Raw genomic sequence first — 5,117 nt, forward strand, 5'->3', positions numbered from 1 at the left:
AGTACAGTGGCGAGACACTCACCCGCCAAACAGCCCGAGAACAGGCGCCGACCGACCGCGCCGCGGACCCGCCCAGAGCCCGCGGCCGGCTCACACCCCGTCCCGCCCAGCGCGCAGGCGGATTGCGTCACCGCGTCACCCCGCCCCTTTGCCAACTCCTTCCTGGCTCGGCGCGGCCCGGCCTTCTTCCCCTCCCCCATGCGGCCGGCTTCCGAGTGCGCAAGCCCAGACTCGTTCGCGTTGTCCGCCTCTGCGCAAGCGCCGTGCTCCTCCCACGGCGGTTGGCCATATAGAGGCTGGGGGTGGGGGGGAGGTCAAGCGTAGCCTCTTCTCCTTTACCAAGATGGCGGCTTGTCCCTGTTTCGCCACAGTTCCTACCTTATGAGCTCGGTTTTCTTATGCTAAAAAGAGTGGAACAGGTAATGAGAATCTTCGCCTTGCGGTGGGTAACTGGAGTCGGGGGAAGGCCGTTTGTTAGAAGGAGACAGGTGCCCACTGAGGAGGAGAGAGGCGGTCGGGGGAGGGCAGGTGGTGGCGGGAGTGCGGAGCGATCACGGGGAGGGGGAGCCTTCGCCTCTGTTCCTGTCCTCCAGGAAGGTGGCGGCAGCACCGAGCTGGGGCGCCAAGGACGACTGGGCGGGGGGACGGCGAGCGGCCGCGCGAAAGTGGTCTAGCCCACCACCGCCGCCGTCTCGATGATCGGGGGGGCCTCTCCGGGATTGGCTGCGCGCACGTCACGTGGGGCCGACGGGCCCTGCGCAGACCATCGAGTCGGGCGTCCCTCCCCGGGGACGTGGCCTTCCTGTGCCCGGGCTGGGGCCCGCCGCCCCGCGGGGGAGGGCGGAGCTGGCGCGGCCCCTAGCTTTCTCCTTCTGGTGTGGGGCCCGAGGTGAGACCTGGGGAGTGCCCCGCAAGCCCACGAGCAGCGACGTGGCTCGGGGACGGGAGGGTGCCGTGCCTGGCTGCGGCCTGAGCGGGATGGGCGCGGGCGGCTCCGGCCCGCGGGTTGTGCCGCGGCCCGGGGTGTCCTTTCCTCCCTCCCGCGTGGCCTGGAGGCACTGCAACTGTCCGAGACTCACGTCAAGGCTCGGCGCAAATACCCCTCGTTCAGGAAGCCTTCCTAGGTTTCCCCCGCTTAGAGGAAGCACTTGCTGAGTTCCTAATGGCTGACCCACATGGTGTTGGGAACCTGAGCCTCTCTGACACCATGGCATGTTGCTAGGGTATTTTTGTGCGTAGCTCCTTTGAAAAGGGATTAGGTGCTCAGGGCTAGCTGCTACATATCCTCTCCATTCGACTTAGAAAATGAGAGGGTCAGACTTGACATGGTGTTTGGACGCCATGTAAAATCGAAAGAGGTCGACTTGGAGTTTGCTTATTAAACAGTGCTTGTGGTCAAATGAAACGTCTGAAGGAATGTGGATGAGTCGTAATCTTCAGGAACATGACGATTTGCCCCTCAGTTTTGCGTTTTATGTTCTCAGATTCATAGCTACCCTATACCCTAAGCCCTCAAGCAATGACTTCACATTTATTTGGTGTCTGCTTAAGGATAATCAGTCACTTTCTTAGCAGGTAACTTCCTTAAAACCCTATTAAGATAGGTTAAGTCACAATTAGGATTTTGTCTAAGGCTCCTGGTAGCGGCACATTGCATAATAAGCTTAATGTTCATTTAGGGAAGCAAATCTGGGATGCTGAAACACTGGATGAAACGTAGTGCTTAGGTTTACATTTTGATTTTTGGACAGCTAAAAGTGTCCCTAGGCTAAATTCATTAAGTACACATGATATTAGGATACTTGGCAATAGTATTTAAAAATAGTTGAAAAGGTGTTTGGGTAAGAATTATTTCCATCGTTTGAATTGCCGAATCTCTGGGTCTGAAACATCAACCTATCAAGAGTTTTAGACTTGGAGAAAATGGAGCTGGGGCCTACTGCCTCAAGTCTCAGGGACAGCATTTGAAACCCCGTTCAATAATTCATCATGAGGATTAAACTTTCCTGTTAAACTACCATTAGTTTTGCTTGATACCAAGCACTGTTTAAGGGACTTAGCTCACCTTATCTTGAGTCAAATTAACGTCATTGGGGTAAAAGTGCGTTGAGTGTAAGGAGAGTACCTCTAAGACGTAGTTGACCTATGTCCCGTCCCTCAGCACCACTTGGCTTAATCGAATCCCTGTCACAGTGTCCTCTCCAGTGGGCAAAGCTAACTTCTCAGTGGCCTGGTGGGAGAATTTCTTCTTGAGTAATTAAGTATTTTTCCAGGTTTTGTTGTTTTGGCCTTCCAGTTGTCTGACTTCAGCCTCACTTCTTCATTTCAATTCAAAAAAATATTTGCTGGAAATTGCTGTGTAAGGTTAAGGGTTCTGCAGATACAGAGGTTAAGAGGATATAGACTTTTCGGCCGGGCACAGTGGCTCACGCTTGTAATCCCAGCACTTTGGGAGGTCAAGGTGGGTGGACACTTGAGGTCAGGAGTTCGAGACCAGCCTGATGAACATGGTGAAACCCCGTCTCTACTAAAAATACAAAAATTAGCCGGGCATGGTGGCACGCGCCTGTAATCCCAGCTACTCAAGAGGCTGAGGCACGGGAATCTCTTGAACCCAGGAGGCAGAGGTGGCAGTGAGCCGAGATTGTACCACTGCACTCTAGCCTGGGAGACAAAGTGAGACTGTGTCTCAAAAAACCAACAAAAAAGGGTATAGATTTTTCTTTTCCTCAAGCAGCTTGTGGTCTAATGTGAGAGACTCATTTGTAGAAGAGTAATTACATTATAGTGTGATAAGTTCAATGATAGAAATATATATATAAGGAGTGGACATAGGAAACAGGCTGTGATTACCTGTTGGAAAGTCTTCCTATGGAATGTGGTCCTTGAACTGGTAAAAGACGAGTAAGAGTTTTTCCAGGTGGTGGTGAGTGTACAGGAAGACTAGGAAAGAGGAGGCTGACATTTATAGTTGGCGGCATACGTGGACAACAGGCTGAGAATTTGGTATACTCTTGCCATTGCAAATGGTAGAGGGCTTGGCTCAGACTGTCTACTGAAGGACTTGATGCCCTTCAGTGAGTTTTATCTGAGATACTCTGACCTGAACAGAATTTGAGATGATTGCGCTGGGTCCACTGGGATCACTTAACGATCCTTCATGGGTCATATGGATTCTCCCATTAGTGCGTCCGAAATGAAACTTACATGAAGGGCTTAAGCAGAGAACATGCTTTTTGGAGTATAAAGTGGTAGTTTTATTTGGTATGGCCCGTTCATTCTGCATCCATCCCATAGGCAAATGGTGATACAAAGCTTTTCCCTCTTCTGGTAAGCAGTAACCAAGTTCTGGAAGAAGCATACCATGCAGCTTTCCCTGTTGCCAAGTTATGATGACACAAAGTCCAAAATGCACATAAAGGTTTTTCAGCAAGTAGAAAAGCAGAGAACCCCAACCAGTATAATGTGTCAGAACGCTTTTCCCCTTAAATTGTAAAAGCACCACAATGTTCAACATTTGGAAACCAAGAAAATAATGAAAAGAACCTATTTTCATGTGTGTATTTTAAAAATTGGTTACATGTTATTTTTTGGTATTTCTAAAGTCAGAGACATTTTAGAAGTGAAATCCCTAGTAGGCTATTGTTTTACCAAGCACACTGAAGTTCCTCGAATACCGTTGAAGATGAGCCAGACACTTGTTCTGACACGTGTCTGGACATCATGTGGTTGTGTTAATCGTCTTGTTGATACTTGCTGTTAATTTGGTAACAATGCATTGACTACATACTCTCCCTTACTACTATTTATTAGCATTCGTATTAATCTTATTTCAAATCAAGGTTACATCTTCATGTAATTTATAGAGTCAGATAATCCTAGAAAGGCTTGTAAGGAAGAAGTGCCAACGTCCTTCCCCTAATCGTGTTTCCTCCTCTGCAGAGTATCTACTTTAGCCTTAGTAGATTTCCTTGATCTTTGCCTCCAACTCTGAAGAACATATTTGCTTGACATCTATATTTATGTCCCCCGACCCCTGTTTCATGTGATGTCTCTTCGCTTGACACTGAGAATAGGTAGGAAGTTCCTAGCTTTCTTTCACCCTCTGCCTTCTCAGTGCAAACAGATCCATGGCTGCCCAACGTGATACATGCTTAATTTGGTTAGTTCAGTATTGATTGTTTATATTATGACTACACACTGCCTTTTACAGCTGGACGAAGTGGTATGATAGGATTGTTTTCCCTTTTCTGCGTAACTTTGTGTTTTCCTGGGTTATTACAAGTGTTACTTGTTTTTGTTTGCTTGCTGCTTGCTCAGTTTTCTGTATTTTATCACTACAATTCAGCCCCAAATTCTGAACCAATTGTCTAAATCTTTCAAGAAATTGTCTGATTTCTTTTGATGAAAATTAGTATTCCTATCATTTTATCTTGAATAAATCTCTTCCAGCGCCTCCAATCTGCTGCAGGCTTGTCTGTGCCTAGAATCTTCTTGTAAATCTCATCACTCCCTCTTGTGTTGGAGCCTTACTTTTCTGGAACCTATGTTATTCTCTTGATTTTACTCTCTCACTTTCCTTCACTAGTTGCCTGAGAGGTGCATGGCAGATGAAGTTTTGAGAATGTGTATGTACGAAAGTGCTTCATTCTGCTCTTATCCTGAGTAGGAGTTTGGACATCGTTTTGTTCCGCTGTCTTTAAGCTTCTAGTGTTATTGAAGTCTTAAGCTGCTCTGGTTCTTTTTTCTTTCTATTGATACATAACATTTTTAGAGCCTGTGTGTGTGACTGTGTTTTCCTCCATGAAACCTGAAGGCTTTTCTTTCTTTTTTTTTTCTTCTTTCTTTCTATTTCTTTTGTTTTTTTGAGACACAGCGTCTTGCTCTGTTGCCCAGGCTGGAGTGCCGTGGTGCTGTCATAGCTCACTGTGACTGCAATCTCTGGGGCTTGAGTGATGCTCCTGCCTCAGCCTCCCAAGCACCTGGGACTACAGGCATGCACCACCACACCCGGATAAGTATAAAAACTTTTTGTAGACATGAGCTCTCTATGTTGTCCAGGCTGGTCTTGAACTCCTGGCCTCAAGTGATTCTCCTGTCTCAGACTCCCAAAGTGC

At 47.8% G+C, this 5,117-nt stretch overlaps 2 protein-coding genes across 4 annotated transcripts in view; one reads left to right on the forward strand and one right to left on the reverse strand.

Annotated features, from left to right (window-relative positions):
* The window catches only part of SEPT2 (septin 2), a 37,998-nt gene extending 37,875 nt beyond the window's left edge, over window positions 1–123 (reverse strand). The window contains exon 1 of one of the 2 annotated variants that reach the window (XM_011929550.1): window positions 23–123. The gene's annotated coding sequence lies outside the window, so the exon portion shown is untranslated. The remainder of the gene's footprint in view (window positions 1–22) is intronic. The other variant, XM_011929549.1, reaches the window with a different exon arrangement.
* A 24-nt stretch (window positions 124–147) lies between these two features.
* The window catches only part of HDLBP (high density lipoprotein binding protein), an 89,886-nt gene continuing 84,916 nt past the window's right edge, over window positions 148–5,117 (forward strand). The window contains exon 1 of one of the 2 annotated variants that reach the window (XM_011929547.1): window positions 148–419. The gene's annotated coding sequence lies outside the window, so the exon portion shown is untranslated. The remainder of the gene's footprint in view (window positions 420–5,117) is intronic. The other variant, XM_011929546.1, reaches the window with a different exon arrangement.

This window comes from Colobus angolensis, unplaced genomic scaffold (assembly GCF_000951035.1).
Source record: "Colobus angolensis palliatus isolate OR3802 unplaced genomic scaffold, Cang.pa_1.0 Scaffold82, whole genome shotgun sequence".
NCBI lineage: Eukaryota > Metazoa > Chordata > Mammalia > Primates > Cercopithecidae > Colobus > Colobus angolensis.